This window comes from Culex quinquefasciatus, chromosome 2 (assembly GCF_015732765.1).
Source record: "Culex quinquefasciatus strain JHB chromosome 2, VPISU_Cqui_1.0_pri_paternal, whole genome shotgun sequence".
Lineage (NCBI taxonomy): Eukaryota > Metazoa > Arthropoda > Insecta > Diptera > Culicidae > Culex > Culex quinquefasciatus.
In genome coordinates, this window is record NC_051862.1 from 1,708,065 (window position 1) to 1,721,004 (window position 12,940).

A 12,940-nucleotide genomic window follows, 5' to 3' on the forward strand; every position below is an offset into this window, starting at 1 on the left:
TCAAATTTAAAAACGTTTAAAACACCACAATTTTACAATAGGTCTTGACATTGGTTGTTTTCAAGCAAGGTTGAGTCTTTTTGAAAAATTACCTTGGAAATGTAATTAATTTGTAATTTGTTGTTTTATTGGGTACGACAACTTGTTAGTTTACACTGTTAATCAGGTCAAGGAAGATGAAAGTTATTATGCAAAACGGCATTGAAAAAGTACAAAGACTTTCTTCAAAATTGGTTACTATGGGATAAGAATTAGATTTTCAGCAATCAAGAAAAAATATTATCAGTGTTATTGATCCTTGCACTGTAACTTGATTTGGCCCGCACTTTTCTCTCGCACTTTTGACAACAAAATTTTCAAAAAACTAGGCAACTAGCAGTTGTTTATTTACATTTCCAGTCGCAGTTTCCACCAAACTGGACATTCGCACTTTAAAATTGCGATTGACAGGTGAGCAACATCGGATCGCTTTGATCATTTTTTTGAGAATATTCAAATTTCTCACGCCAGCATGACAAGTCGCAACAGTGCGATCGATAGCAATAATTTAGTGCGAAGTCCAAGTTAGTGAGAATTGCGCAATATGTGTAAAGTTTTTTTTTGTTGTTTTGGCAAAGAGGTCAAAAGACATAAGGTCGAATGAACAAAAAGTTGAATAGAAAAAATGTCGATAGAACGAAGACGAATGTGGGTGAGGAAATTGATTAATGCAATCATATTAAAATATCAGATTTGTTTTAGGTATTAAAATTAGTTCTAAATTAGCAGTTTAAAAAGTTTTCTGAGAGAAAATTCCGAATGCAACCACATTTTTTAATTTTGTGACAGTTTGTGTAAGTTTTTCCATATTTTTAAAAATGAACTTCTTCAACTAAATATTAACACTTTAGTACTCAAAAATTAAAATTTATTCTGAATAATTCATTCATGCTAAAATATTTTCAAAAAATTAGATGGGAAAAGACTGATATTGAACTTATTTCATGGAATTTTGCTTTGCATTTTGGAACTATTCTTTTTTTGAATTTGTTTCATACATTTTTTTATTTGTTTCATACTGTGATTATTTCTTTTTTTAAAACACTGCCCAAACTGCTCCAGTTCCCATAGATGTCCCATATGCAAAAACTGCAAGTTGAAAAAAAACCAAGGAAGGTTTGTCTCATACATAAGGCAACGTGTTAAGTTTTCACGAAAAACCTGCAAGTCAACAAAATATAGGATATTTTCGTTTTTTTTTTCTGATAAAGAACACGCTTTTGAATCTGAATTTAAACATATGTATTTTTATGTATATGTTTAAGAATTTATCTTTATCTCTTTAAAAAACATTCCTGTTTCGGTAATATTACGGTGAGTATTTTTGAAAATAATTAGTTGTACGGGATTTTACGAGCATTGTTCATTCTTTTTAATTGACTTTTTAATGTTTTACTATTTTTTGTTCTGTGAGATTTTTTTTTTTGCAAATATGAAAAATTCTTTTTAAGTTTTTATAAAATTGCTAACTGTTTTTTTTTCATTCAAAATCTTTGAGAAAGAAATGTTCTTTCTAAATAATGTTTAATAATTACAACAACAAAAACAAGATGATTCCGGTATAGATTTCATTCGCTAGTTAGTAAAATTAATGATAATGTTGATGTTTGTTGTATAAGACAAAATGCTCCATTTAAATAATTTCAACCGTTTGTTCTTGTTTATATTTAATACAAAGGGCAGCGAATGACCAAAAAGGTTAAAGCTGCCAGAAATAAATGAATTAACAACAACAACAACCTTTTATTCATTCTACCTTATGTATTTTAACATCCAAATAAACAATATTCTACACGAAGTCTTCCAAAAGCCACTCATAATTATACAATCGACTTGATTCCACCGGCTAGATAGTCTCAAAAGCAAATGACAAGACCCATGTGACAACCTCCCGACGACCGACCGTCGACGACGACCACCATTTGCGGAAGGCTAATTACTGTCCACTTCCTCCTTCTCTTCTGTACCCATCACCACCCAACCGCCACCACCTACCGGTAATTAATTACTGACCAACCATTATCATCACCCATCACAGTAGGCTGTGTACATGCATGTTTGTATGTGTGTGTTTATGTTTGTGTTTGTAGCAAGTAGTCGTCGTCGTGGTCGTCATAATTTACGCCAAGAACGACAATAGCTTAGTAGGCCAGGTGACAAATAGCGCACAAATCATACTTCTGTATTTGTGAAAAACAACTCGGAGGAAGTCATGGAGGTAAAGACCACCTGCGCGAGCGCTCGCAACAATAATGAAAACACATTAAACATCACAAATGGCCATCCTATTATCGATAAACATATATTCCGATTTTAATAATCGCAATAAAGCAGACGTTTAAAAATACGCCACTGAAATCAATTCGACGACCTCGATTTCCCCCCCCCCCCCCTCGCGGAGGCCACGTGTGCAGCAGAGGCAGTAGTGTCGGCCAATAATGACAAAGTTGATGAGTATTGACGTGCTGTGTCCCCATTAACCCCCACCTTTGGTGGAGGCCTCCTGTGACACGTGGAATGTGCAACAATTTAAATTTGCTCATTTTCATTTACCGGCCACCGCAGTCGAGAGCTTTATCATTTAATTAAATAATCATAAAAAATGAATATGAGTATTGTTTGTGTCTCCGGCCGAAAGTGGACCTTCCGGGAGTGATTTTTATTTTTCGCCCTGCTCAGTGATCTGGATGGGGAGGAAGGGTATCATTATCATTATTAATGGTAATAGATCGGTTGATTTTAACTTTTCGATTTGATTGACTTTTTTTTGTGAGGGCTTGCATGCAATTGATTTTATCAAAAAAATTAACGATGGTTTTAAATCATTTTGAATTTTATTCCGTATTTATGTCACAATTAAAAAAATAATTAAATACTTAAACTAAACTATCTGGCAAATAATTCTATGAATTAAGCAGTGATTCAAATATATTAAGAAAATTATAATAAAAAGGTTTTATTCAATGTAAGTGTTATCACATTTTAAACTTATGTCACAATTAAAAAAATAATTAAATACTTAAACTAAACTATCTGGCAAATAATTCTACGAAATAAGCAGTGATTCAAATATATTAAGAAAAACTACAATAAAAAAGTTTTAATCATTTCTTGAAAACAAATATACAAAAAAATACATTTGTAATTCGATACACAAAACAATTAAATTTAATTACCCTTCAGCTTGATTTACATCGAGTAATAAAAAGTGAGTTTGATTTGTTTCGTTTGTTTGTTTTTTTTTGAGTAGTCATCATTTTTTTTTTTGCATGTAGGCTGCCATTAACACCAAAATTAAAATTTCTTCAGATTTCTTTCGACGTTCCATAGGGGAAGAGTTGGGCTACAATGTCCTTTTATTAGGTTTTAATCCAGGGCTGTCTAATTGTTTTCTCCACTCCTTTCAGCCCATGGGTAACTATGAGACACTTTGATTGTTCTTCATTAAACTTTTCAAAATCTATGTAAATCTTTCAAAACAAGAATAGAAAGTTATTTTTGGCATATTTTTTGAGTTTTAACTCTAATTTATTTGGTATAAATATATGGATTTTATAAAAATTATACTTCTTAGTATAACTTTTGTTAATTAAAGTCTCAGGTTGGTAAAATTGCTTTAAAATGTTCAAGGCAAGTCACCTGCAATGAAACATCACAAAACATGCTGTTTTACTAGAAAATAATTGATTTTGTTCAATTCAGTTCATAGTACTAAAACACAAATCTACAAAAACATAAAAATCAGTTCGATTATGTATTATGAAAACGATGTTTTCAACCAAACTTCGATCTTTTGGAACAAAACTCCCTTCATAATAACCTTAGATTAGATAAGTATTTCCCACGCCCTTTGAGGGCAAAATTTGTTCAGAGGGAACCAGCAAAACTATCCGGCAGCCATTTGCATACTTTTAGTACCGCAAACGTCCACCTCATCCGCACTCCTCCGCACCAGAATCGGCAAACAATCAGCCACAGAGCGCAAAGCAAAGCAGGCCTGTTTTGCATTTATAAATTGTAAAGATTTGTTTTATTTGCACCAGGACCACCAGGACAAGACGACGATGAGATAGACAGACCAAGTGGCTCGTAATTTATTCCTCACAATATGATAAACTCTATATACTTTTGGCCAAGAATTTACATAGCCATAGCCACAGTGTTCAAAAATTAATTATAATTATTCCGGAATATCTTTCCTGTATTGCACTGCTTTCGGGTGGACTGTGGAAAGGGGTGTGGGTGGGGAAGGATCGCAGTAGGCTAGGCCAAGAAAGGACGACGGACTCTACTACGACGTCTACGTGTTGTATTTCCACTTTTCCTGGTGCGGTCACATAATTGCAATCATAGTTGGCGGTGGCGACGCCGAGTAGGAGGAGAACTTCTTCCAGGGTGGCAGTGTTGCCAGGCCTAATTGAAATGGCTCAACAAACGAATCACTCCTAATCGAGTTAACATTGATTGATGAGGAATTCAGGAGGGAGTGTGACCCCCGATGGCATCGCCTGCTACGTTCGAATCCAAACTGATTTGGCAACCCTTTCGCACTTGTGCTCATAAAGCAAAGCAAGTAATCTTTGATGGAGTAGCCTTCTTGCAAACACACACACACATAAAACATCAAGTACATAGCACCAGAGCAGTGCTTCCAGAAAGTACCTTCTCAACCTTGCGTACTTCCGCCGCCGGTCGTTGGAGGCCTTGGTGTGAGATGCATACTATTTTCTGGACTATTATTATCATTATACATGAAGTGAGCGAGGTGAAAGGGATCTTTCTTGAGTTAGAAAGATGAGCTTGGGATGGTCCGGTGGAGGGTGGGGGGAGATTTCTAGTTTGTGATGCTAAAATCATCTTCCGGGGTTCCGGAGATGGACCACACCAGTCCACGTCAGGGCCGAAGCAATGTTCGTGTCTTCTGTTGGTGGTGTTTTTGTTTATAATTTAACCAGTTCTCTTCCCTAGATTGTGGGACTTTTGGCGAATATCCGCCTCTGAGAGGTAAATTATGAATTGCTGTGCAAAATTATGTAAAAGTAGTACCAGACTCAGTAAAATTTAAATTATATCAAGGGTTTTTGCCATTTATGACAAATTAAACAGGTTCTAAAAAATCAATTCATTAGTGAAATTATCCTTATCAGTGCCATTTCTACAGCTAGCAGTTTTTGGAAATGGGTTTTAATATTTTTGGAGTTTTATTTGAAAAGGTCCAACAAACCAAATTTTCAGTTTTGCATTTTGGGAACATAACAAAACATAGAAAAGGAAATAAAAAAAAATATTTTTTTCCATAAATAATTTTTTTCCTTAAAATGAAAAAAATATTATTATATTTGTTTGAATTTGAAAAACTAGCTCTCAAATACATACAATAAACAGGGGTTACATTGGGTCTGGGGGTGATATTGTAAAAAAATCACATTAACAGGCTATCATCTACTCTCATTCGGCTAAAATGGAGTCACAGAATTTGAGAATGTGGGAAGAAAAAAAAATTGATTGCCCATGATGTGATTTTCCGAAGTTCCTATGGAACCTTCGGATAACCGAACTTCGGATTATCGAGTCAAGACTGTATTAAGATTCCTTTAGTTTTTGACTTTTCATATTGAAGGCTCGTCAATCAGACAAATGCATAACTATTCCTTTACGTTTAGTGTTAAAAAGAATCATGGTCATTCGGATTTTGATCAATACTATACTGTTTTGGGTAGTTTAGTTTTAGTTGAAGAAATGGTACGGATATTTGATAAAGTTTTTGATTCCAAATCAACTTGATTATTTTTCCATCCTCAATGTGTCTATCAAACACCACAATATAATTGGTGTACGATTCACTCACCGTTGGCATATGCAGCATGGCATGGCAGTCATTCCACAAGCTACAATTTCAATGAGCAATTCGAATCTATGAGGGACATAAAATGCATAAAAAACACCATCCACCCTTATGATACGGAAAGAGAAAGAAAGAAAGGGGTTTCCAATTCGACTCGGCAAAAATTTCCAGAAATTATAGGCCATTATCAGAATACAAAGTAATTAAACTTTCCCAACATGCACACAAACACACACACACTCACGAGGCTCGAGACGTTTCCTGTTCACTCCATCTCTCTAACCCTTGCAAATGCAATGTTGCAAAGTTGCAAACTGTGGATCGAACGGATAGGTGAGCATGTGTGAGAGTGAGAGGTAGGAAGGGGTGGGGAGGGTGGGTCACAGTTCTTGAAAGTAATAATTAATTGATACTTTCCTAATATCGTCCAGCGAGCAACCAACACAGCAAGCCGTGCCACCCAACATTCGCTCTCTCTGTTTCTCTTACACTATTTAAGTGAGTGTGAGTGAACGGAACCGGACACTCGTGTGTTGTTTCCTTCTGTGTGTGTTGTTGTTGTTGCAAAGGGGTTGAAAAAATAAACCCCTTTCTCTCGTGTTCATGTGTGCGAAGGGTGGTAAGAGACCGACTAAAAAGAAAGAAAAAGTTTGGTAATTTGAATTTATATTTTGTGCAGTTTAATTTCCGTGTGCACAATCCACTTCGGTGCGCCGTGTGTGTTTGTGTATGTTTGTTGTGTTTACAATCATAGTAGGCATGCGCCACCCGAAGGAAGGACGAAGACCAAGTCCTGCTAGGCTTGGATGTGTGCAGCACAAGTAGTAGGCCTTGCCAAAGCACACAAAACAACATCCACGAGGAGGATCAGCCAGGATGATGATGGTCAGCAGCAGCCAAAGTTAAGATGAGAGCAAAAAACAACACCCCTCTCACCCACCACCCCACTCCCAACACTTGATCATCATGGTGTGCCATGCTTTATGTGCCACCCAAGAACGCTCGCAAAAAATCATCCGTCAGCCTGCTGCGATTTTGTTGTGCTCTTTTTTGTTGTTGCTGATGAGATCAGAGAGCGTGCTCAGGTGTGAGAGTGCATCATCATTGCATCTCTCAGCAAAAAAATCAACCGTCATCAAAGTAGGATGCGGAAGGGTTGCAGCAGGGGGTGGCAGTAATCATGCAATTTTGTGAGCGGTAGAGTACAAATTAATTTATATGCTCTCGCGCCTGTATTTAGTACACAAGTATTGGTGCAAGAGAGGGAGAGAAAAGTGAGCCACAGTGCACACGTAGCGTCTGCACTCCAACCCACCACCACCATCCATGGAGAAGAGAGGTGCCGAAAGTTTTGTTTTGGTTTGTTTTTGTCAATGAAATTGGAGAACGGAACCGAAACGGTTTGGCGCGCGAGTCTGTCCGTCCGTTGTGTCGTGTGTATCGCATAGATAGACTCACGTGAGGGCGCGAGCAATAATGCACCGACGGTGGAGTAAAAGTGGCAGTGATGGCAGATAAAATTAATTGAAAATTTAATAAAAAAATATTAAAAATGTTTCAATAAAACCACGCAAAAAATATCTCAAATATGAGCAATTCTCGCTGAAACCGTCCCACTAGATGCACATGTTCTCAAATCGTTACGGCAATGTTCTCATTCGATTCAGCGCACCAAAAAACCATTAAAACAACCTTCGAACCAATGAAAATGTCAGCCGTTAGCCACCTGTAAATAAAAACTTGTATTGAACTATGGATTTTTTCGAAAAAATGCCCTAATTTGGAGAAATGATATCTCCCAAAATACATTACCAAACATCAAAAAGTTATATATCGTTAGAAAGGTAATCGCGAGGGCTTTCTATCGCGCTTTGAAAAACATTTCAAAAATTATTTTTTCAATGGTAATTTTAAGCGTTTTTGAGAAACTTACTCTTAATTTTGAATTTTGACCGTGTTCGCAACCACTTATCATTACGCAACCATTTTCATTCGAAAGATTGGAAGATTTTGCATAAAATCAACTTGAGAAAAGTAGTGTAATGAAATAGTTTTCGTATAGTTATTAACGGATGAAAGAAATTGGTAAAATTTCAGCTAAAAATAACCAAAGCTCAGACTTCAGAAATGAATCTAATTTACAGTCAAAACAAAGCAGGATTGTATTTGAGCCGAATGTACAGTCATCTGAGGCAAATCTGGACATATAGGATGAATAGGGAAAGCTATATCAACTATACTTTCACTCATTAGATCATATTTTTAAATTGTTTATGTAAAAACATACATAAACAAACAAGTTTCTCAATTTTATGCAATTAAGTACCATAAAAACAAACAAAAAACTCGATTTTCGTCCAAATTGGACTACGCCTTTTCATTAGACACAAGTCAATTTACGATAAATTTACCTTAATTTGAGATTGAAACTGCCCCCAATTGAAAACTGAATGAAAAAATAACTAAAATTAAAACAACAAAAAAAGAGTTAAAAATCCCTTTACCCCACACACGGAGCAAAGCTACGCCTGTTTCTCGACATAAAAGCAATTTGAGGTGAATTCTAGTAATACGTTTTGAAAGCAAGTGATAAGGGTACCATTTGGTATATACAACAAATCAAAAATATTTTATGGTCATCGGTGACAAAATGATTGTCACTAGGTGCGTACCTTCGCCCCGCTCTTCTCTATTCTATGTAAAAAAATGGGATTAATTTAACTTTAATTTTTAATTACTCTCAATATAAAAACCAAATTTAAAATTTTCATTTGTGCAACATAAATACATTGAAAAAAGTTTGAATTGAAAAACAGACTACACTTATTAATTCCACGTCTAATTATCTTTCTAGTGAGTTCTGACTCGACATTGTATGGCTTGCGGTTTCAGAGATATCGCAGTTTATCAATGAAGGTTTTTAAAATTGTTTGCAGAAAAGTGAAACTTTGGGGTGGTATCAAAAAAAAGGACCTAGTCCGATTTGGACGAAAATCGAGTTTTTTGCTTGTTTTTATGGTATCAACAGCTCCATAAAATTTTAACTTGATCAAAAAATATTGATTTCAACATTGCACTTTCTTGTGCACGATTTAGGTTATACAAATAAAGCAGATCTTCCCAAAACAAACTCTGTACATAAAATATTACTTCAGTGAAATGTGGCGAATCGAGACTACAATCTAAGTAAGGACATTAGTTTTCAGAGTACTTAATTGCATAAAATTTAGAAACTTGTTTGTTTATGTATGTTTTTACATGATAAATGAGTGAGTGTATAGTTGATGAGTGAAAGTATAGTTGATATAGCTGTCCCTATTCATCCTATATGTCCAGATTTGCCTCAGATGACTGTACATTCGGCTCAAATACAATCCTGCTTTGTTTTGACTGTAAATTAGGTTCATTTCTGAAGTCTGAGCTTTGGTTATTTTTAACTGAAATTTTACCAATTTCTTTCATCCGTTAATAACTATACGAAAACTATTTCATTACACTACTTTTCTCAAGTTGATTTTATGCAAAATCTTCCAATCTTTCGAATGAAAATGGTTGCGTAATGATAAGTGGTTGCGAACACGGTCAAAATTCAAAATTAAGAGTAAGTTTCTCAAAAACCCATAAAATTACCATTGAAAAAATAATTTTTGAAATGTTTTTCAAAGTGCGATAGAAAGCCCTCGCGATTACCTTTCTAACGATATATAACTTTTTGATGTTTGGTAATGTATTTTGGGAGATATCATTTCTCCAAATTAGGGCATTTTTTCGAAAAAATCCATAGTTCAATACAAGTTTTTATTTACAGGTGGCTAACGGCTGACATTTTCATTGGTTCGAAGGTTGTTTTAATGGTTTTTTGGTGCGCTGAATCGAATGAGAACATTGCCGTAACGATTTGAGAACATGTGCATCTAGTGGGACGGTTTCAGCGAGAATTGCTCATATAACAAAGTCATGCGAACTTTTCAAATTTGCAGTAACAGTCTAGACACGATTAAACTGTTACACTCCAGACTCGACTATCCGCAGGCCTCGGAACGAATTCATTGTATTACTTTTGATTATCGAGACCCCTTAACTATAATAAAATGATTTAGATTTTTAAATCCAAGATGGCGCCTGACATGTGATTCAATATTGAAAAAATGCATTTTTTTTCTAGTAGGCAATCAACAATAAATTCAAATTTGACTAAAATGGGATCGCAGAACTCTAATTTTATGTTAAAAACATAAATATGACAAAATGTTCGTGATTCTATTATTTGAAGTCCGATACAGTTTTTGTCACTCTATATAAACGACATCCACTAGAGGGGGGTCGGTCCTAATCATCAGGTGGCAATTTTGTTTTTCAAAAAAGATCAAATTTTCTACGGAAATTTACTTGCATACAACTGAAATTAATTTCAAATATATTTCTCAGTTTTTAGAATCATGTATGGGTTGATTGAAAATTCTTTCGTATTTTGATGAGTTTTTGATGTACAAAAAAGCTGACAGTTGGTTTCACCGTTAAACAAAATTTCGTTATACATATCAACTGTACGGGTGCAGAATGTGTTTTGCAATGATTTTTTTATCGAAATGTTGAAATTCTTGCTTGTAATTTTAGAGCCCAGAGCCGAGGGACAAAACCTTTGAAAAATATGTGAATCGGCTAATTAATATAGAAATAGGGTTACTAAGATTTGTACACAAGCCTTTTTATTTTCCGCAAGTTACAATGGAAATCTAGAAGATTTATCTTTACTTTGCTATTTTTGTTGAAAAATTTCCCGAGAAATCGACCATTTTTGGACTCCTTGATTCCCGGGAAATTTGGTCACGACTCCCGGGAAATTTTAGTTTATTCATAAAACGATACAAAATTACATAAACTGATCAGGAAAAATCATTTGAAAAATTCGATATTGCTTAGAACATTGGATGTTTACTGTTATATTTTAAAGTTCGAATGAACCAATGCTTCTCTTACCTTCTTATTCCAGAAAGTGTATATTTTAATTCATCAAAAATTCCAATAATTCTAGTTGAGATAATCTTACTTATCAGTTAGCCTTCGAAAGGTAATTTAATGAAAAAAAAGGTAGATCATAGTTCCCAAAAATAATTAGGTTACCAATCAACGTTTCATTGAATATGTATGAATAAATAGTAACAGAATTCATTGAAAAGAAACACTTTTATGACTTTTCTTTATAAATTATTGGCACTATTGTCATAGTTAAAAAAACTCCCGGATCCAAAATTGCCAAATTCAACTCTCAATTCCCGGGAAATTGAAAATCTCTAGAATGGTCACCCTCAAGTCTTGTAATTTTGGGTTGCCGGCTATACATTGGAATTGGAATCACATGACATTTTTCATAAAAATACGTATTTTTCCCAGTATTGAAAAAATGCTATATTTTTTTAAGTGTTTCAACGGATTCTATTCTATAGTTGCAATTAAAACTAAACAAATTGCCAAAGAACTGTAATGAAACTTATGAATTTTCAAGTTCTACAAAATTTTACTATGACTATGAAAAAATACTAAAGTTTACACACAACTTTGTGTTTCCAGAAAAACATCTTTTTTTTGGCATAGTTTTTTGATAGTATTTGAAAATACTCAAAACCAAAAATTTAAAAAAAAAACTTAACGTTTTGGTGGATGCCAGATGGGTCGGAAAATTAGTCATACATATCGAAACAAATAATACATAATATTTTTTTGAAACAATCATAATTTTCACAAAATACGTATTTTTGAAAGTACTACAAATTTTAGTTTGCTACAATATGGGTATCATATGATCGGGAATGTTTCTAACCTTTCGAAATGCTTAAAAATTTAACAAAACAACAGTCGGTTTGCTATCGTTAGTTTTCAAAATGCCTAAGTTTTGACGAAAATATTTTTTTTATCGGAAAAGAACTGTGCATCGAAAATTCACCTAAAAACAAAACATATTTTTGAAATAACTCAAATATGTAAAAAATGATTTCAGTCCAGCCTCGATTATCCGAAAGCCTCGCAAAATCTCACTTTGCATAATCGAACCACGATTTTTGTCGCTGTCTTAGTTTTAATTGTCTAGCTTAAGTATGACCCCTAAGCTCTGCTAAAGTGATTTAATTTTTTTAAATCCAAGATGGTGGCCAATATGGGGGTGACGAAGTATTGATAGACTGCATTTTATTATTTGATAGGCAATCAACTATTCAAATTTGACTAAAATTGGGTCGCAGAACACAAATATGATGTTAAAAAAAAGAAATTAAAAAAAAACATGAAATTTGTTAAAATAATTTCCTTAGCGTACGTACATTTTGATAAATTGCACAGTTTTCAAGTTATAGCATATTAAGGTGATAGATGGTGTCCTTCACTTTTGGGGCAATGACTGTCAATGATGGTGCTGAATTCAGGGTCCAGAAATAATAGACTGAAATGAAAAAAATAATCACTATATGTAAAATGCTTCTACAAACATCACATAGAAAACAATTTTTTGATTGAAACATTCTGAATCAAGATTTGAATGTTTTTTTTAACAAACATGGCCGCCAAATGGCCAATTTGGGATGATGTTTTCCAGAGCCTTAAGCTAAAATTTTGCAGTTTTGAAATATTTCATGACGGTTCAAATGTTAATGTTTTCAAAACGTTGAGAAATTTTCCAGCAATTTTCTTCATTATTTTGTTGATCAGAATGATTATTGCTGAGGAACAATATCTCTAAGTTTAAATTTTTTGAAAAATTTAGTCTTTTCTGTTATCATTTTTTCAACACACGATACCTTGCAAACTATTGGTTCGTTTTTCAATGTTAAAAACAGAATCTTTTGTGAAATTTTCTTATCTATAAACATTTTAAGACCCTCAAAATCAAAACCAAAACCAAAACATATTTATGAAATCATAACATCATTTGCAAATAAATACTGATTTTAATTAAAAATAAATAAAGTTTATTCAATTAACTATTAAAACATCACCTTCTGGCATCCCTGCCTCGACAAATCGCGCGCGCAAACCAACATCACCTACCCTCACACAATTATT

The 12,940-nt window shown here is 34.1% G+C and overlaps 1 protein-coding gene across 1 annotated transcript in view; it reads left to right on the plus strand.

The window, feature by feature from the left end:
• LOC6034560 (AF4/FMR2 family member lilli) overlaps positions 1–12,940 on the plus strand; it is a 187,142-nt gene that overhangs the window by 9,134 nt on the left and 165,068 nt on the right. The window lies entirely within an intron of this gene.